Consider the following 21,939-nt stretch of genomic DNA (forward strand, 5'->3'; position numbering starts at 1 on the left):
CCCAGCAGTCCTTGCCATTTTGGAAGACTTTAGGTCTTTTAGTATGGATTTCAGGAGTTTTGGGGCCATTGTTTGTTCTTTTTCCAAGCTTTTGGGCCATTTTTGGTCGCATTTCCTCTGGATATTTTGCACGCTGATTTTACCATTGTTATCCTCAGAAATTAATAGAATCTCCCTGGATTTCGGGGCCATTTTTGCTTTTTTAGTGCAGATGTTAGGAGATTTTCTGGCCATTTATTGTGCAATTTCTGGGGGATTTCTTTGTTTCTTAGTGCAAGTGATACTGAAATAATGAGGAAAAGGACTAATGTAGATATAGTAGTTGTCATGCTAAGGCTTAGAAAACTGCAGTTTTCGGACAGGCCCTGAGAACCTACCTTGTGAAACAATTGTCAAAATAATTAGTAGAGCATATAGAACATTTAGAACTGTGAAAACAATAATCAAAGGATTTAGTAGAGCATATAAAACATTTAGAAACTTTCAAGATAAGGCTAAAGTATAATAATAATTAAAGGGTTCTCGTGATGGGAAAACATGAAAGGGGGATTAAGGGGGGTAGCCTATAGTTCTGAGTAGACAAGCATGCAGAATTTATAACTTTTAGGAATGATACCTGCAAGATTTATGTATCTGTATTGTTTTGAAGAATGTGTATTTCTGCACGTAGACCACTTTGTAAAAAGGTATAAAAACCTGACGGAAAAAGGGAACTGCGGGATCCTGACTTTGGACGCTAGTCCGCAGGTTCCCCGTGCCCTGAATAAAGCACCGCATAAACTGACTCTGTTAGTTTGTGTTCTGTTTGGGGCATCGGGCAACAGTTTTCTGGCGACCCAGATGGGACTCCGGAGGCGGCAGGGGCGGTTCGTGGGCTGATCCACTCCACGCCGGCACCAGGTGATTTCTGGGGAGAACATCAACGCGTGTCCGACCCCATGCCTGACGGACGACCCGGAGGTAAGCCTGAAGGTGCTTTCTTCCTTTTATCAAGGGGAAGGGGGGGCCTGCCGATTAAGTTGGAACGGCGATTCCACACGGGGGTCATAGATGTCTTTAAGATTATGGAAAAGCCTAGGCGCTGACCGTCAGACGCAGCAGTGACTGCGCAGGTTCAGCACTTGCCACTCGCTGTGACAAGAAAGGCAAGATTGGTGGATTGGTGGAAAGGGTGTGAGTGTTGTGTGTGGTGTATATCGTTTAAAAAAAAAAAAAAAAAAAAAAAAAAAGGAAAATAAAAGAAAAAAAAAAAAAAAAGAGGTGTAAAGATGTCTTTAAAAACATTTTGAACTATAGCAAGTTCTGGGATAGAAATTCCAGACAATTCGCCTTTGGGCTGTTTATTACAACTTTGGAATGTGGGGAATTTTGGTCAAGAACTAAGTAAAAGGAAATTAATTGATTTCTGTAATCATGTATGGCCTTTATATGAACCCGATGGTATGCAATGGCCTAGAAATGGTACACTGAATCCTGACATTATTACACCTTTGATGCATTTCCTGCAAAGTAATGAAAAATGGGATGAAATACCGTATCTAGACCTCTTTTATTATTTGAAAGATAAACCGGAGTGGCAAAAGGAGTGTGGGATCATGGTTTTGAAAACATTAAAGCAGAATTGTGATGGATGTAAGGGTTGGCAGAAAGAGAAGGAATGCTCGGTTAGATTTTCGGAACCTGAGGAGGATGTTTCTTTGCTGATAGCCCCTAGTGCCCCTCCGATGGAGGAACGTGGAGAAAGTATGCCAGAGGTAGAAAGGGAGGATCGGGAAGCAAAAATAGAAACCACTGATATACCACGGACCCCCTTATGTGAAAGAACTCGGAGAGGGCGGTGGGAGGTGGAAAGGAAGAGAAAGGAAGAAGGTGCTCATTTAATGGTTCCGCTCCGTGAAGCTGTCGGGCCGCAGGGGGAACGGGTCATAGTGAAAGTTCCCTTCTCTCCGAATGATTTACTAATTTGGAAACAATCAGCGGGGGCGTATCGGGAGGATCCTGAACGAACTGCGCGGGTGGTAAAAATGGTAATTAAGACTCAGAACCCAGATTGGAATGATTTACAAGTTTTGTTAGACACAATAATGGATTCTACTGAAAAGGAAATGGTGTTTAAAGCTATGACAGAGAAAGCACGAGAAATGATTAGGTTACGGCTTGTGGATGGTACAGTAAATGATTTAGTACCTAGGGAAGATCCGGAGTGGGATCCCAACTCGACGGGCGGGTCTCGGAGACTTAAAGCTTATCAGGAATTGTTAACGGAAGGAATACGGAATGGAATACCAAAAACTTTGAATTGGTCTACGTTGTATTTGGTCAGGCAGGAAAAGAATGAGTCTCCGTCAACCTTTTTAGAGCGGCTTAAGGAGACAGCTCGTAGATACACTAATTTAAAAGTTGAAGGAGAGTTGGGAAAATTACAGCTAGCAATTATTTTTATGGGGCAGTCCCAAGAAGATATTAGAAAGAAACTACAGAAATTGGAGGGAGAACATACTCGGAATTTAGATAAACTATTGGAAGTTGCGTGGAAGGTATATAATAATAGGGAAAAAGAAACGGCCAGGAAACAACAGGCTACTATGTTAGCAGTGTTACAGCGAGCGGCTGGAAATAATATGAGAGGGGGGAGTCGAGGACGTGGACTAAGAGGGGGAAAAGCGATAGCAAGGGAGGGGAGGCCGATGGGTGTGGGAGGACTTATGGGTCAAATGAATATGGGAAGAGGGTGAATGCAGCTGGGGATAGATCAATGTGCTCTATGTAAAAATAGAGAACATTGGAAAAATGAGTGTCCTCTCAACCAAGAAATGGGTTTTGGGGGAGGAATTATAGCTAGTGGGGATGGAAATCAGGGATTGATGAATAATACAGGTGCTTTCACGGGTAATCCACAAGGTGTCGCCCAAGCCCTTATGATGGGGAATTACCAAAATTCAAGTAGTTCACTAGATGAGGACCTGAAAGTAGTAATGGAAGTAGATGGGGAACCGTTAGAATTTAGAGTAGATATGGGGGCATCATACTCAGCTGTTAACACTAAGCTAGGACCTTTGAGTGATTCTACTATCCAAGTAGTGGGAGTTACGGGACAAGTTGAGGAACGAACATTTTTGCGGCCATTAGATATAAAATTTGGGGGGGAAAGAATTTGACCATCAATTTTTATATATGCCAAATAGCCCAGAATCGCTATTCGGGAGGGATCTATTGTCAATGTTAGAGGCAAAGATAATATTTGAAAAAGGTAGAGTAAGATTGGAATTTCCTGAGGAGAATATTGCTAAGTTGTTTGTAGTAAAAGAAGTTGAAGCAGCAGAAATACCACAAGAAATAGAACAAGCTGTAGTGCCATGGGTATGGGAAACAGGAGTACCTGGAAAATCAAAAGCGGCACAACCTGTTGTAATAGAACTAAAAGAAGGAGCCTCCCCAGTAAGGGTAAGACAATATCCTTTGAAATTGGAAGCACGAATAGGAATAGCACCCATGATTGAACAATTTCTTAGCTTGGGAATTTTACAGGAATGTGAGTCAGAATTCAATACTCCGATATTCCCAGTCAGAAAGCCAAATGGTAAGTATAGATTAGTTCAAGATTTAAGAGCAATTAATAACATCACTAAAGATATACACCCAGTAGTAGCTAATCCGTATACATTGTTGACAGCTGTGTCGGAAAGGTTTAAGTGGTTCACAGTGATTGATTTGAAAGATGCATTTTTCTGTATCCCCTTGGCACTTGAAAGTAGGAGATACTTTGCCTTTGAGTGGGAGAACCCAGACACGGGACGCAAGAAGCAGCTCACCTGGACGCGTCTACCACAAGGATTCAAAAACTCACCAACTATTTTTGGAAATCAATTGGCTCGAGAGTTAGAAGAATGGAAGACGACTCAGGTAAAAGAATCACCTTTCTTATATGTTCTCCTACAATATGTTGATGACATCTTTATAGCCTCCACAGAAAAGGATGTTTGCCTCAGACTCACTATTGGATTACTTAATATGCTGGGAAAAGCTGGATACCGAGTATCGAAAGAAAAAGCTCAGCTGGTAAGAGCCCAAGTAATTTACCTAGGCTGCGAAATTTCACAAGGGGTGCGAAAGTTGGGAGTTAATCGAATACAAGCAATTTGCACCATACCCACACCACGAAATCCACAAGAGTTAAGATCCTTTTTGGGCATGGTAGGGTGGTGCCGCTTGTGGATCCCGGATTTTGGACTAAAAGCAAAACCCCTGTATGAGGCAGCCAAAAGCCCTGTGTTTCAGTGGGGACAAACACAAGAAAAGGCATTCCAGAGTCTGAAACAAGCCTTAAAGGAAGCCCCAGCACTAGGACTGCCAGATCTTACAAAACCTTTTCAACTATACGTAAATGAGAGACAGAGACTGGCAATAGGGGTTCTTACCCAAAAACTGGGCTCATGGAAACGCCCGGTAGGGTACTTCTCAAAGCAGCTAGACACTGTAAGCGCCGGATGGCCAGGTTGTCTTAGAGCTGTGGCAGCAACAGTGCTCCTAATTCGGGAAGCCAGAAAATTGACTCTGGGAAAAAGGATGGAAGTATTTGTTCCCCACATGGTCATTGCAGTTTTGGAACAAAAAGGGGGGAACTGGCTCTCGTCAAGTCGCATGTTACAATACCAGGCACTTCTCCGAGAACAGGATGACATTGAATTAAAAATAACCAATCATCTCAACCCAGCAGAATTTCTTAGGAGCAGCAGCCAGGAAGAAGGAGGTGAATTGACACATGACTGCGTAGAAATCATTGAACAGGTGTATGCCAGCCGGAAAGACCTGAAAGATGAGCCTTTGGAGAATCCGGAATAGGAACTGTTTACAGATGGATCCAGCTTTGTGGAAAACGGAACCAGGTATGCGGGATATGCAGTAGTGACTTTGACACAAATAATAGAAGCTCGAGCTTTAACCCCAGGAACTTCAGCCCAGAAAGCCGAGATACAAGCTCTGGTAAGAGCCTTAGAACTGAGTCAGGGGAAAAGAGTAAACATTTGGACTGATTCAAAATATGCCTTTGGAGTAATACATGTACACGGAGCACTATGGAAAGAAAGAGGACTGTTGAATTCTCAAGGATCAGAAATTAAGCATAAAGAACAAATATTAGCACTATTGGAAGCAGTGCATAAACCTCAGGCAGTGGCAGTGATGCATGTAAAAGGACATCAAAAGGAAAAGGGAAAAGCGTTCCAAGGAAACCAGTTGGCTGACAGAGTTGCCAAACAGGTTGCCCGAGAGGTATGGACACAATTAGCTTTATTGCAAGTGCGAATTAACCCTGCAACTTCTTTTCTTGAGCAGAAACCATGGTATACACATGAAGATGAGAAGCTTGCTCAATTTGTTCAGGCCCAGAAGAACGAAAAAGGATGGTATGTCACAGCTGAAGGTCAGGTTGTACTGCCAACAAAAGTAATGAAAACAATTTTAGAAATCGAACATAACAAGTGCCATTGGGGAGCAGACGCATTGGTACAATTTTTAAAACATGAGGTGATTTCCAACCAGATGTTAACAATGGCAAAACAGATTAACGCCACGTGTCCAGTCTGTATTAAAAATAACCCAGTGATACGAAGGCAAATACAACTAGGAAAGTTACAAGTAGGGCCGCAACCAGGAGACTATTGGCAAATAGATTTCTCAGAGCTACCAAAAGCACAAGGGTACCGTTATTTACTGGTGTATGTGTGTACTTTTTCAGGGTGGCAGAAGCTTTCCCATGCAGGACTAACCAGGCAAAGGAAGTAAGTAAAACCTTACTATGAGAAATCATTCCAGAAACACGCAGTTAGAGTACGATAGCTCCGAATCCATGCAACCGCTTCTCAGAAAAAATTAAAAACCCATGAATTCCTGACATAATCAATCCACCAAACCAATCGGATAATAGCCACAGCAACCTTGGTGAGGGGGCCCAAATTCAAAAAAGAGCTTGCAAATGGGAGGGAGATGGCTGTGACCACATGGAACACAAACCAGATTAAACCAGACAACATATTGCCACTTAAGAGAGCTGTTATTCCTGTCTTAACTCTCAACTCAGTGCCCTCTGGGCGCCAAAATCTGTCCTGGTTTGAAAGGACAGGTGTCTGCCAGTAAGGGCAGAAGTTTCCCTTTGGGATAGAGACTTTGGTTCCTCACCCCCCCCCAAGTATTATAATTGTTTGAATCAAGGACTCTGAGGCAGAGATAAGGGGGTAGGAATAACAGCTCTTTTACTAATATATCTAACTATACAAACAGAAAACAATAACAGTTAATATTGCTAACAGAACGAAATAGATAACTCGGTGTCAGTCCGTTTAGATGCAAGCACGCTGTCTCTGTGCTTAGTCCACAGTCTGGACCTGCTGAAGGGTAGGCGGGAACGAAGGCAGGAGGGAGGGGGGTGGGGCGGCAGTGGCCACGCCGGTCCCGGGCGGGAACGGGCTGCAGCGGCGGCTCCTCCCTCACCGTGTGTGTCCGGGTGATCAGCTGTGTCCGCAGAGGCAGGAGGCTGGAACGGGGCAGATTCAGGGCAGGTGATCGCAGAGGGTCTGGCTCTGCTGTGCTCGGCCCCGTGGGCTGACGATCCCAGGCGTCCTCCTCCGAGCTCGCCGGAAACCCAAGTCCCCTCCCGGAAGCCTCAGAGGCCCCTCCGGGAGCCGTTCCCACCCACCCCTTTGTCTGGACCCATCAGAGACCATGGGTGTAGCCTGGCCAGCTCCATTAGCATGATAATGGGAATAATTCTTTCAATTGACACAGTAACAGAAAAACACTCAACCCCCAACATTATCCACCCCGAATTTTTTCCATGCCAACATGCTACATCATATTGAAATCTTTAAATTATATACATACATGTAGTTACAGGCACAGTATCATATATAGTTCACCCTAGAACAAGGTCCCCTTGGGGTATGCATCGGGTGTCTCCATCCTTTTGCATCACCCACCAAGTGAAACCTGGTCCTTGAGCGAAAACCAGCCCACGAACAGGATTGTCTTTGCTGGAAGCAGAGTTCACCCAGACAGTTTTCCCTAACATGCCTCTCAAGTGTACCGCTGGAACCTTATCTCCATCTGCTGCTCCCAAGGGCTCTGACTGGGCAGGGCCTGCTCGGTTAGTGGAACCTCGGGTATTCACTAACCATGTGGCCTTTGGTACATTGATCTCCCAGTTCTTGAAAGTCCCCCGAACAAGTGCCTTTAAAGTGGTTTTAAGCAGACCATTTCACCGTTCAACTTTCCCAGCTGCTGGTGCATGGTAGGGAATATGGTACACCCACTCAATACCGTGTTCTTTAGCCCAGGTGTTTATAAGGCTATTTTTGAAATGAGTCCCATTGTCTGACTCAATTCTTTCAGGGGTACCATGCCTCCAGAGGACTTGTTTTTCCTGGCCCAGGATGGTGTTCCGAGCAGTGGAGTAGGGCACAGGGTAAGTCTCCAACCATCCGGTGGTGGCTTCCACCATGGTCTGCACGTAGCGCGTGCCCTGGCGGGTCTGAGGCAGTGTGATATAGTCAATCTGCCAGGCCTCCCCATACTTATCTTTGGACCATCGCCCCCCATACCAGAGGGGCTTCACCCGCTTGGCCTGTTTGATGGCAGCACACGTGTCACAGTCATGAATAACCTGAGAGATGCTGTCCATGGTTAGATCCACCCCTCGGTCTAGTGCCCACTTATAGGTGGGGTCTCTGCCCTGATGGCCTGAGGCATCGTGGGCCCATCGAGCCGGGAACAGTTCTCCCTTGTGTTCCCAATCTAAGTCTATCTTTGAGACCTCTATCTGTGCAGCCTGATCTACCTGCTTGTTGTGCCTATGTTCTTCATTAGCCCGACTCTTGGGAACATGGGCATCCACATGACGGACTTTCACGGGGAGCTTCTCTACCCGAGTGGCAATGTCTTTCCACTCATCAGCAGCCCAGATTGGTTTTCCTCTACGTTGCCAGTCAGCCTTTTTCCACCTTTCCAGCCAACCCCACAGAGCATTGGCTACCATCCACGAATCAGTGTAAAGGTAGAGCTTTGGCCATTTCTCTCTCTCAGCAATGTCCAAGGCCAGCTGAACAGCTTTGAGTTCAGCAAGTTGACTCGATCTACCTTCTCCTTCGGTAGCTTGTGCAACCTGTCGTGTGGGGCTCCATACGGCAGCTTTCCACTTCCGGTTCATCCCCACAATGCGGCAGGAACCGTCGGTGAAAAGGGCGTAGCGTGTTTCATCTGCTGGCAGCTGGTTGTACGGTGGAGCTTCTTCAGCCCGGGTCACTTGCTTCTGCTCCTCTTTATCAGCAAGACCAAAATCTTCACCTTCTGCCCAGTTCATAATTATCTCCAAAATCCCAGGGCGATTCGGGTTACCAATACAGGCGCGCTGCGTGTTGAGGGTAATCCACTTGCTCCATGTGGCGTCGGTGGCGTGGTGGGTAGAGGGAACCTTTCCTTTGAACATCCACCCCAGCACTGGCAGTCGGGGTGCCAGAGGTTGTGCTTCTGTGCCAATCACCTCTGAGGCAGCTTGAACTCCCTCATAGGCAGCCAAGATTTCCTTCTCTGTGGGAGTGTAGTTGGCTTCAGATCCTTTGTAGCTTCTGCTCCAGAATCCCAGGGGTTGGCCTCGGGTCTCACCAGGCACCTTCTGCCAAAGGCTACAGGACAGACCATGGTTCCCAGCTGCAGAGCAGAGCACATTCTTTACCTCTGGTCCAGTCCTGACTGAGCCAAGGGCCACTGCATGAGCGATTTCCTGTTTGATCTGGGCAAAGGCTTGCTGTTGTTCAGGGCCCCAGTGGAAATCGTTCTTCTTGCGAGTGGCCAGGTAGAGAGGGCTCACAATCTGGCTGTACTCAAGGACGTGCATTCTCCAAAAGTCGATAGCACCTAGAAAAGCTTGTGTCTCCTTCTTGCTTGTTGGTGGAGACATTGCAGTGATCTTATTGATGACCTCAGTGGGGATATGGCGCTGTCCATCCTGCCACTTCACTGCCAGGAACTGGATCTCTCCGGCAGGTCCTTTGACTTTGCTCTTTTTAATGGCGAAACCGGCTCCCAGCAAAATCTGGATGATCTTCTCTCCTTTCTCAAAAACCTCGATTGCTGTGTTCCCCCACACAATGATGTCATCGATGTACTGCAAATGTTCTGGAGCCTCACCCTTTTCCAGTGCAGCCTGGATCAGTCCGTGGCAGATGGTGGGGCTGTGCTTCCACCCCTGGGGCAGTCGGTTCCAGGTGTACTGCACGCCCCTCCAGGTGAAAGCAAACTGAGGCCTGCACTCTGCTGCCAAAGGAATGGAGAAGAATGCATTTGCAATGTCAATGGTGGCATTCCACCTTGTTGCCTTGGACTCCAGCTCGTACTGGAGTTCCAGCATGTCCGGCACGGCAGTGCTCAGCGGTGGAGTCACTTCATTCAATGCCCGATAGTCCACAGTCAGTCTCTATTCTCCATCAGATTTCTGCACAGGCCAGATAGGACTGTTGAAGGGTAAGTGGCTCTTGCTGACCACCCCTTGGCTCTCTAGATCACGGATCATTTTGTGGATGGGGATCACAGCATCTCGATTTATCCGGTACTGCCGGCGGTGCACTGTCATGGTGGCAATTGGCACCTGTTCCTCAGTCACTTTCAGGAGTCCTACTGCAGAGGGGTTTTCTGACAGTCCAGGCAAGATGTTCAACTGCTTAATGCTCTTTGTCTCTACAGTAGCTATTCCAAAAGCCCACCTGAACCCCTTTGGGTCTTTGTAGTAGCCGTTCCTGAGGAAGTCTATGCCTAGAATGCACGGTGCCCCTGGGCCAGTTACAATTGGATGTTTCTGTCACCCCTTCCCTGTCAGTCTAATCTCAGCTTCCAGCAAAGTGAATTCCTGTGATTCCCCCGTCACCCCAACAATGGAAACAGGCACCTTCCCCACATGTTCTGATGGTATCAGAGTGCATTGTGAATTAGTATCAACTAACACTTTATGTTTCTGTGGCTTTGACGTGCCAGGCCATCACACCCACACTATCCAATAGATCCTGTCATCCCATGCCTCTCCCTGGCTAGAGGCAGGGCCCCTCTAGCCCTGGTTATTATTTCTTTCCTGGGCATACATAGTGGAGGTTCCTTTCAGGGGATCTGACAGAACATCCTCCTTGCTGTAATACCCTGCACCTTGCTTGTGGGAGGTTGAGGCTACCTTCATTTTAGTGCGGCTCCCTCAGTTAGCATTTCCCTCCCTGAGCTGACGCACCCGTGCTGCCAGGACAGAAGTGGGTTTCCCATCCCATTTTCCCATGTCTTCCCCATGGTCTCGCAGGAAAAACCACAGGTCAGCTCTTGAGGTGTACCCTCTCTCCCTAGCTGGGGGACGTGAAGCTTTGACTTGGGGGCCTGTGACTCGTACTGGTGCTATGCTGATCTTCCTCACCTCCTCAATTCTCTCTATCATCTCCTCCCTCATATCCCTCATCCTATCTTTGACCTGTTGGAGGTCCCTGGCCACGGCAGAGACATTAGCCTGCATTGGGCCATTCATCATGCTCTCGAAATTTCTGAGTTTCTTGGCAACAGAACACACTGTCTCTGGATGGTTATCAGCATTAATCATTGCAATGTAGGTGGTATATTGAGATGGACCCAAGGTTGCCAAGTTCCATAACATCTGCCATGTGCACTTGACCTTGTCAGGGTCATTGTCATGCTGTCCATCCCTCCCAAAGAGTACCTCTAATACTGCTGTCTCTCTCAGCTGCTGGATCCCTTCCTCAAGGGTCTTCCAGCGCATCCTACGGTGGTGCTCCTGCATTCTCTCTCTGTGTACAAATTTCTCTCTCACACTCATTAAAAGCCGGTCCCAGAGGGAAAGGAGGCCTTGCTCTTTTACGAATATCTGGTCCACACCTGAATCCTGGGCCAAGGATCCCAAATTCCTGGCCTCAGTTCCATCCAGTTGAACACCTGTTCCCGTAAGGTCCCAGACCCGAAGTAACCAAGTTGCAAAAGGCTCACGGCCCCACCGAGCAATGTCTTTGCGCAGGTTACGGAGACTATCGTATGAGAGGGGACTCTGTGACAATCTCAACCTCTGGCTCCCTTGCTGGTTGTGAGGACCCTCCTTGCTGATCCCCATTATCTAAGTGCCTCGTTTTAATCTTAGATTTCCTAGTTTCCACAGGAGCAACTGCTGCTGGCTGTGGCTGCTCCTGTGATCCAGCTGGAACCTGGACAGATACAACATCTACAGGTTCCACTGCAGCACCATCTGACTCTCCCTCTTTAGGGCAGGGGGAGGGTTTCTCACCAGCTGGAGAAAAATACTCCTTCATCATCTGGCTATGCTCTTTCAGCATTTGGCCTATATCCTTCACTAGAGCCCCCACCCACTCTGGATGGCTTATTTCTGCGGTGGGCTGTGGGGCACCATCAGGCTCTGGGGCAGCATCCCTAGTCCCTGGGGCAGAGGCAGGTTCTGGGGCAGCATCCCTAGTCACAGTGGCAGGCTCTGGGGCAGCATCCCTAGTCTTTGGGGCAGAGGCAGGTTCTGGGGCGGCATCCCTAGTCCCAGGGGCAGGCTCTGGGGCAGCATCCCTAGTCCCTGGGGCAGAGGCAGGTTCTGGGGCAGCATCCCTAGTCCCTGGGGCAGGTATCAGAGTTGTCGTCCAAGCCAATATTCCCTTGTTTCTGAATACTAAGTAAAACAGGCCTATCAGCAACACCAGCCACTATATAATAACAGTGGCAATTAAAACAGATCTGAAATCCTTGAGAACCAGTGGAATAGCCTCAAAAAACTGGGTGATGGGTTTGGAAAAAATTTCCCTTGCACTCGTTACCTCACAGTAAGTACCATTACTGAAATAGCCCCAGAAACATGCAGTTAGAGTACGATAGCTCCGGATCCATGCAACCGCTTCCCAGAAAAAATTAAAAACCCATGAATTCCTGACATAATCAATCCACCAAACCAATTGGATAATAGCCACAGCAACCTTGGTGAGGGGGCCCAAATTCAAAAAAGGGCTTGCAAATGGGAGGGAGATGGCTGTGACCACATGGAACACAAACCAGATTAAACCAGACAACATATTGCCAGTTAAGAGAGCTGTTATTCCTGTCTTAACTCTCAACTCAGTGCCCTCTGTCCCACGTCTGGGCGCCAAAATCTGTCCTGGTTTGAAACGACAGGTGTCTGCCAGTAAGGGCAGAAGTTTCTCTTTTTGGGATAGAGCCTTGGGTTCCACTCCCCCCCCCCCCCCTCCCCCAAGTATTATAATTGTTTGAATCAAGGACTCTGAGGCAGAGATAAGGGGGTGGGAATAACAGCTCTTTTACTAATATATCTAACTGTACAAACATTAAACAATAACAGTTAATATTGCTAACAGAACAAAATAGATAACTCGGTGTCAGTCCGTTTAGATGCAAGCACGCTGTCTCTGTGCTTAGTCCACAGCCCGGATCTGCCAAAAAGGCAAGCGGGAAACGGAGGCAGGAAGGAGGGGGGAGGGGCGGCAGCGGCCACGCCGGTCCCGGGCAGGAACGGGCTGGAGCGGCGGCTCCTCACTCACCGTGTGTGTCCGGGTGATCAGCTGTGTCTGCAGAGGCAGGAGGCTGGAACGGGGCAGATTCAGGGCAGGTGATCGCAGAGGGTCTGGCTCTGCTGTGCTCGGCCCCGTGGGCTGACGATCCCAGGCGTCCTCCTCCGAGCTCGCCGGAAACCCAAGTCCCCTCCCGGAAGCCTCAGAGGCCCCTCCAGGAGACGTTCCCACCCACCCCTTTGTCTGGACCCATCAGAGACCCTGGGTGTAGCCCGGCCATCTCCATTGGCATAATAATGGGAAAAATTCTTTCAATTGACACAGTAACAGAAAAACACTCAACCCCCAACACTTGGGATCTCCATACGCCCTGGAGACCACAATCTAGCTGCCAAGTAGAACGGATGAATCAGATATTAAAAGGGCAGATTAAGAAAATTTGTCAGGAAGCAAAGATACAGTGGCCTCAGGCACTACCTCTAGCCTTGCTAAGAATCAAGATTAAACCCAGAGAAAAGATAGGAGTAAGTCCATACAAAATTTTGTATGGCAAGCCATATCATGCTGCAACTTACTAAGGGGACCCTCACTTAGTAGGAGATCAAGTATTGTTGAGTTACATTTTGTCTTTAAATAAAGTCCTTACAGTGCTGCGAGGAGCATTGTAGTGGAACCGGCCTCTGCCCTTGGAGAATCCTGTCCATGACATCCAGCCAGGAGATCAAGTATATGTGAAGAACTGGAATACGGAACCATTGAAAGAAGTATGGGGCGGTCCTCACCAGGTGATCATGACTACCTACACGGCAGTGAAAGTTCAAGGGATCGAAAATTGGAATCACTACACTCGAATCAAGAAGGTCCCATCAAGATGGGAAGTACAGCCTCTGTCAGCAACAAAGCTGGTGTTCAGGGCAAGGCCTTAGTTCTTTTAACATTAGTCTGTATAATGCAGGTGGGAGAAGCATTTGTTAAAATCATAGTTCCGGAGCCAGATGTAATAGTGCCGGAAGGTGCGGGAGTAAATTTAACCTCTCTGTTTTCTAACAACCAGAGAGCTGGATTAAAAGAAGTAAATGCAGCCTGGAAACAAATCATCACAGACCAAGTATTTACAGAAGGGATCGTGACATTTTGGGATATGGAACAGCAAAGAGATAGCACCACATTGATGATATCTCATATGCAAGCTGATCAGGTAGGACAATTCTCATGTATTGTGTGGATTAGAGAAAGCTTTGACTATGGAAAAATAAATGTAGATATTCTAAAAGAGAATGAAACCCGAAGTGGGTACTCGGTGCAGGTAATACCAGTCAGTGCACGGGTAGATAAGTGGGATGGACCTCCACTTAGGATCAATTGTACTTTTAGGCTCAAACTTCACTGTGACAAAACAATACAAGCTAAATGGTGGAAAAGGAAAAACAAAGAGCAGAGATGGGAACCAGTACTAAATGGAACTAGCTGGTGGGTGAATGGTTTGGTAGGAAGAGCATGGTTAAATATAACAAACCTTAGAATTGGAAAAACAGAGGAAGAATACTTATGTATAGTCAAGTGTGGGTTGGCAGGAAATTACGGGCGTAGGCAAGCAATGTCTGCTACTCATTCAAACCAAGCAATAAAGCCACAAAATGGAGTGTATTTGGCTGTGAAAGGGAAAGAAGTAATTCTTAGTTGCCAAATTGAAAGGGAACAAATTGATAGTTACGGGTGGTGGTATAAGAAGAATCTGGAATCTGGAGAAAAGTATCAAATTGAACGAAGGGCAAAAACATTAGTTTTAATTATAAAAGATGTCCAGCAAAGTGATATGGGAAATTACTGGTGTTGGATAGCGAAGGATGATTGGTGGGGACATGGAATGATCATGGTATACATGAAAGAGAATAGGAGAGTACGACAGGCAACAGAACTTGGAAAAACACAACAAGAATTGGGACAAGAAAACTTAATAGTGGGATTAGTTAGAGATTTTGGGCAAGTACAAAATACTACGTCCATCACTGCATGTTTACCTTTATCTAAAGCGGCGGGAGATCCAATACCATGGGGCATCATTCCCGTTGGGGAAATGCCTCCAGTAACTATAAATGGGACAAAAAGATGTAATAAAGGGATGCGGAATCATACTAAGATGATAGAGGAAACCTATACAGTTTGAGGGCAATGGTCATCCCCAGGACGAAGGAGTGAATGCCTAAAATTACCAAATGCAGTTTATTCAAAAATTGGGCAATTCAAGGATGTAGGATGGTGTTCTTATTACATAAGGAAAAAAAGACAAAAACCAGTCATTGAATATTCTTATGAGATAGTATGTCAAGAAGGGAGGGAAGAATGGGAACAGTGGAAAACTATTTGGAGTCCCAGCTTGTTAGAATCTTACAGCTACATAGGACCAGTACATTGGTGTATCGAATGGTCAGGCCAAAGGGAACAAGAACATTTAGGAATGTTAAGGACTGAAGTAGTAAGACGGGATCGAATGACCCCCACACCTAGCTGGAATTGTAGCAAAATCATCACATGTGGTACCCCTGAATCCCAAATTGGTTTAGTGCGAGTCTGGATACTACTAAAATGGGGCTGTGAATGTCAAAGCTATAATCATACAATAACAGGTGAAATAAAGGTGGCTTGGAAAGATTGTCAGGCGACTACCGTCAGGAGTCCAGGGCATTCGGTGTGGGTAATGGCGCACGGACAATGGACTGCCCATATGCCCATTAACGGGCCAGTCACGCAGATTACGTTAGGGGTACCTACGCTCTGCCCTTTCTGGAAACAGTCTAAATTAACACAAAAAGAGATACAGTCACGAACAAAAAGAGAAACAAATGAGGTGGCAGAAGAACTAGGACTGGGAGATGAAGATGAATGGCATGAACCCTCATCAGGAGTTAAATATGGATGGGTACTGGAATCCCTGTTTGCACCAATTTCTACATATAGAAACCGGGAGATGCTGTACAAATTATTAGGACAAACTGAGAGGTTAGCCGTAGTTACAAAGAAAGGATTTAGGGATCTAAACTTACAGTTGCAAGCAACAACAAGAATGACAGTCCAAAATAGAATGGCATTAGATTTGCTCTTATTAAAAGAACACGGAGTCTGTGGATACCTCCAAAGAAAGGTTGATCATTGCTGCATACATATCCCAAATGTCACAGAAGAAGTAGAAAAGGACATAAGTCAATTGGAACAAATTGAAACAAAAGTGCATGAAGTCCAGGAAGAAGCTGAACATAACTGGGTAGGAGCACTGTTTAGCTCCCTAGGAATCCAAGTCTCTGGTTGGATATCATCAATTGTACAATATGTAATAATGATTGTATTAATTATTGTAGTCTGCATGATTATGTATAGATGTCTTTTAGGAATGATTGCCAGAGAAGGAACTCATACTCGACGTGTCATGAGAGCACTAACCCGGAAAGAAGTAATCCTGCCAATTCAAAGAGAAGACCCACCATCCTACTTAGAAACCATTACTTGAAGAATTGAGCATCCTTGCAGACAATCTGAAGAATGCTCACAAGGGGGGAGTTGATACCGAAATAACGAGAAAAAGAACTAATGTAGATACAGCAATAGCAGTAGTTATGCAAAGGCTTAGAAAGCAGCAGTTCACAAGAAGGCCCTGGGAAACAGACCTGGGAAACAGGCCTGGGAATGTACTAAGAACTACAAACTAATAACTAAAGGATGTAGTAGAGCATGCAGAACACAATGAAATAATAAACGATAAAAGTTAATGTATAATCAATGATAAAGGGTTCTGGTGGTGGGAAGACAAGCTAGTTGTTTCGTGTCTCTCTGTCGGGCAACGAAACCAGCCCCTGTTTTTTGCCCAAGGCCCCAGAACAGAGATTTGGTTTCTGCTTGTTCAATTTCCCTATGCTACAGGATTTCTCCCAGACTAAGTATGCCACCACTTAGAAGCCTGGTTACAAGTGGAGTCACAAACACTTCCTCCAAAAGTTATTATGGAACTGGAAGGATGTGTTTATTTTCAAAGGGAAAAGGGCCCCTCTTTGTGTCCATGGCCTGTGCCTTAGACTGGGTTTCTTCCTGCTGAAATTCCATAGTGAACTGCGTTTGTCCCAGACTAAAGATGCCTCCACTTTCAAGCCTGGTTGTTCTTTGAGTGCCAAACACCTCTTTTAAATAGACATTACAAAAGTGGTGAACTGACCTTCATTTCACTGGGAAATATAGCTCTGTTTGTATCCAGGGCCCTGTGCCTAAGACTGGCTTTCTGCCTGTTACATTTCTCTATGGGTCAGGATTTCTTGCAGACTATAGATGCCACCAGTGAGAAGCCTGCTTATTCTCTGAGTGCCAAAAGCCTCCTCTAAATAGACATTACAAAAATGATGGAGTCAACTTTATTGTACAGGAAAACCAGCACCTGTTTCTGCCCAAGGCCCCAGCACAGAGATTTGGCTTCTGGCTGTTAAATTTCCCTATGCTTCAGGATTTCTCCCAGACGAAGAATGCCACCACTTAGAAGCCTGGTTAGAAGTGGAGATGCAAACACTTCCTCCTAAAGTTCTTAGGAAACTGGGAGGGTGTGTTTCTTTTCAAAGGGAAAAGGGCCCCTCTTTGTGTCCACGGTGTGTGCCTTACACTGGGTTTCTCCCTGCTGAAATTCCATATTGAACTGCTTTTCTCCCAGACTAAAGATGCCTCCACTTTGAAGCCTGGTTGTTCTTTGAGTGCCAAAGACCTCCTTTAAATAGACAATACAAAAGTGGTTAACTGATGCTGCAAACGGTAACTTCTTACTATTGTATTGTTGCCCGATGCCCCAAACAGAACACAAACTAACAGAGTCAGTTTATGCGGTGCTTTATTCAGGGCCCAGGGAACCTGCGGACTAGCGTCCAAAGTCAGGATCCCACAGTTCCCTTTTTTCATCAGGTTTTTATACCTTTTTACATAGTGGTCTACATGCAGAAATACACATTCTTCAAAACAATACAGATACATAAATCTTGCAGGTATCATTCCTAAAAGTTATAAATTTTGCATGCTTGTCTACTCAGAACTATAGGCTACCCCCCTTAATTCCCCTTGCATGTTTTCCCATCACCAGAACCCTTTAATTATTATTATACTTTAGCCTTATCTTGAAAGTTTCTAGATGTCCTATATGCTCTACTAAATCCTTTGATTATTGTTTTCACAGTTCTAAATGTTCTATATGCTCTACTAATTCTTTTCACTATTGTTTCACAAGGTAGGTTCTCAGGGCCTGTCTGAAAACTGCAGTTTTCTAAGCCTTAGCATGACTACTACTATATCTACATTAGTCCTTTTTCTCATTATTTCGGTATCAGTATCAATAAGAAGCAGCTAGGTCTAGCATATGAGACAAGCACGAGGTTCTAAAGATTGGCTCTTTGCTTTTTCTTTATTGCATGGTGGTAACAGGGCAAAGAAGAAGCGCATCTCAGGTCTTGGCTTTTTCTAGGAACGGGTCGGGGAAAGGATTTCTGGCTGTCTTCCAATAGGATAGGGACAGGAGGGACAGGTAAGACATTCCTTATACCTCTGGTATTGGATTACAACATCAAATCCCTGAGCCGTGAGTAGCTGCATTCCGAACGGGTTTTTCTTGCGGTTTCCATGGAAACTGGGGACGAGCCGCCCCGCTGAAATCGTGGCTGCTGCGGAGGCGCCTGAGGGTGCTAGCCCGCCCTAACACCGCGCCCGCCACCAGTCTGCATGGGGGAACCCCCCCTCCCCACTCCTAGGGGCCCTGGGGTTCACGCCTCCCACGAGGGACTTTACCTGTCCCTCAGACCTGGCTGTTGTGTGGTTCGTGAAAGCTGCCTGTCTTCGAGCCGACTTACTTCGGCGCTAAAGCAAGCTACCGGCTCTGTCCTCCTGCCTGGGGCTATATAAACACAACTACCAAGCACGGAGGTAGTTGATCAAACGAACAAGCGGAAAATCCTGAAACTGGGATTCCAGCTATCTGTGGGTTATTAATACAAGCCCCAAAGTTGAGTCGCCAATTGCTACAAACTGTAACTCCTTCCTATTGTATCAATAAGAAGTAGCTAGGTCTAGCATATGAGAAAAGCACGAGGATCAAAAGAGTGGCTCTTTGCCTTTTCTTTATTGCATGGTGGCAGCAGGGCAAAAGAGGAAGCGCATCTCACGTCTTGGCTTTTTCTACCAAAGGGTCAGGGAAGGGATTTCTGGCTGTCTGACAATAGGATATGGACAGGAGGGACAGGTAAGATATTCCTTATACCTCTGGTATCAGATTACAACAAACTGACCTTCACTTCACTGGGAAATATAGCTCACTTGGTGTCCATGGCCCTGTGCCTGCGACTGGCTTTCTGCCTGTTACATTTCTCTATGGGTCTGGATTTCTTGCAAACTATAGATGCCACCAGTGAAAGGCCTGCTTATTCTTTGAGTGCCAAAAGCCTTTTCTAAATAGACATTACAAAAGTGATGGAGTCAGCTTTATTGTACAGAAAAACCAGCCCGTGATTTTCCCAAGGCCTCCGAAGAGAGATTTGGCTTCTGCCTGTTCAATTTCCCTATGCTTCAGGATTTCTCCCAGACTAAGGATGCCACCACTTAGAAACCTGGTTACAAGTGGAGTCACAAACACATCCTCCAAAAGTTATTGGGCAACTGAAAGGGTAAGTTGCTTTTGAAAGGGAAAAGGGCCCCTCTTTGTGTCCATGGCCTGTGCCTTACACTGGGTTTCTCCCTGCTGAAATTCCATATTGAACTGCTTTTCTCCCAGACTAAAGATGCCTCCACTTTGAAGCCTGGTTGTTCTTTGAGGGCCAAACACCTCCTTTAAATATACATTACAAAAGTGTTGAACTGACCTTCATTTCACTGGGAAATATAGCTCACTTGGTGTCCAGGGCCATGTGCCTGCAACTGGCTTTCTGCCTGTTACATTTCTCTATTGGTCGGGATTTCTTGCAGACTATGGATTCCACCAGGGAGAAGCCTGCTTATTCTTTGAGTGCCAAAAGCCTCCTCTAAATAGACATTACAAAAGTGATGGAGTCAGTTATATTGCACAGAAAAACCAGCCCCTGTTTTTTGCCCAAGGCCCCAGAACACATTTTGCTTCTGCCTGTTCAATTTCCCTATGCTTCAGGTTTTCTCCCAGACTAAGGATGCCACCACTTAGAAGCCTGGTTACAAGTGGAGTCACAAACACTTCCTCCACAAGTTTTTAGGAAACTGGGTGCATGTGTTTCTTTTCAAAGAGAACAGGGCCCCTCTTTGTGACCATGGCCTGTGCCTTACACCTGGTTTCTCCCTGCTGAAATTCTATATTGAACTGCTTTTCTCCCAGACTAAAGATGCCTCCACTTTGAAGCCTGGTTGTTCTTTGAGTGCCAAACACCTCCTCTAAATAGACATTACAAAAGTGATGGAGTCTGCTTTATTGTACAGAAAAACCAGCCCCTGTTTTTTGCCCAGGGGCCCCGGAACAGAGATTTGGCTTTTGCCTGTTCAATTTCCCTATGCTTCAGGATTTCTCTCAGACTAACCTGGGATCCTGCTGCATCATATTGGCAGCAACTGGAACTGCACTGAGGGTGACTGGGAGAGCCTGTGAGCAACTGGGATCAGTCTGGAAGCAGCTGAGAACAACTGGGACTGACTGGGAACATGTTGTTGGCAACTGGGATGCACTTGGAGAGACTGAAATCACAGTGAGGGGAAATGGGAGCAACTGGAACCACATTGGATGATAATGGGACCAGCTGCACCCATATCAGAGTCATACAGTGATCCTACTGGAAATGGCTGGGATTTTACTGGGAGTGACTGGAATAGTACTGGGAATATCCGAGATTGACTGGGATCACATTTCAATCAATCTGGGAGTGATGGAGAAGGGCTGGTCACAACTGGAACCATACTGGGACTGACTGGGAGTGACTCTGGGCATGACTGGAAGAATACTGGGAGAGTCTGGGAGTGACTGGGGTCATACTGGAGATGACTGGAACCATACTGGGGGTGACTACAGGTCCTACTGGGATCATCCTGAGAGCCACTGGGATTGGGGGAATGGAATCTGGCTGGGGGTTACTGGGAGCAACTGGGCCCACATTGGGAGGAAAATGTGGACACATTGGGAGCAACTGGGATCAACTGCGAAGGCACTGGAACCATGTTGAGGGGACTGAGGCCATGAAAGGGATCATACTGGGAGTAACTGGGAGTATGGGACACTGACAGAAACTGGGATGATGCAGGAGACAACTGGGAATAACTGGGAAAGACTGGCATCATTCTGAGACAACTGGAACCTAACTGGGGCAACAGGGCTATAAGGAGAGTATCTGTAACCACACTGGGGGACAGGAACCAGGCTGGGGGCAACTGGAAGAAAGTGGGACAATGCTGAGAGAGACTAGGGCTATTCTAGGGATCATTCTGGGAGAAACTGGGAACAACTGGAACTATTCTGGCAGCAACTGGGATCATCCTGGGATCACAGTGAGAGCAGCTGGGTCCATGCTGTATGAGACTGGGGTCACACTGACAGTGACTGGACTCATACTGGGATGCACTGGGAGTGGCTGTGAACAACTGGAATCATGCTGAAAGGGAAGAAATGAGAGTGACTGGCAGCATGATGTATGGATAGGAGGAGAAGAAAAAGAAGGAATGAGGGATGTGCAACAGAAAATAATTTCCCACCTAGAAAGCCTTGGTTTGAAGATTCCTTCAGAAAAAATACAGAAACCCTCACAGGAAGTCAAATTTTTGGGGATTTTCTGGAAAGGCAGAATGACATGTATCCCACTCTTTACGTTAACCTCTTTAGACCAGATTAAAATGCCTGAATCCAAAAGGAAACTCCAACAAGCTTTAGAATTGTTAGTATTTTGGAGAAAACACATTCCAGATTTTTCAATTATTGCTAGGCCTCTTTATAATCTGCTAAGAAGAGGGATGAAATGGGACTGGAGCCGAGCCCAGGAGGAAGTATTACAATTATTGATTTTTGAAGCAACAGTCTATCAGGCCCTAGGCCCTATTCACCCAACAGATCCTTTCCAGGTGGAATGGGGTTTCGCTTCTTCAGGGTTGTCTGTACACATATGGCAGAGGGGGCCTGAAGGCCTGACAAGACCTGTTAGTTTTTACTCCTGTGACTTTAAAGACGCTGAAAAAAGATACACAACTTGGGAGAAAGGAGTGTTTGTTGTCAGTTTGGCTCTGATATAAGTAGAAAAAAATCACAAGACAGCAGCCAATTGTATTAAGAGGTCCTTTAAAAGTCATTAAAACAGTTACCTCTGGGACCCCTCCTCCAGAAGGGGTTGCCCAACGGGCCTCTGTGAGAAAATGGTATGTTCAAATAGAACAC

General features: G+C 46.2%; 1 long non-coding RNA gene across 1 annotated transcript; it reads left to right on the forward strand.

Moving 5' to 3' along the window:
* The first annotated feature begins 3,438 nt into the window (after nucleotides 1-3,438).
* On the forward strand, nucleotides 3,439-13,824 carry LOC306814098. Its single transcript, XR_013777089.1, has 2 exons — nucleotides 3,439-3,580; nucleotides 13,191-13,824. It is a non-coding gene; the product is annotated as an uncharacterized lncRNA (long non-coding RNA).
* Nucleotides 13,825-21,939: the final 8,115 nt, after the last annotated feature.

This window comes from Erithacus rubecula, assembly GCF_903797595.1.
Source record: "Erithacus rubecula genome assembly, contig: SUPER_W_unloc_4, whole genome shotgun sequence".
Lineage (NCBI taxonomy): Eukaryota > Metazoa > Chordata > Aves > Passeriformes > Muscicapidae > Erithacus > Erithacus rubecula.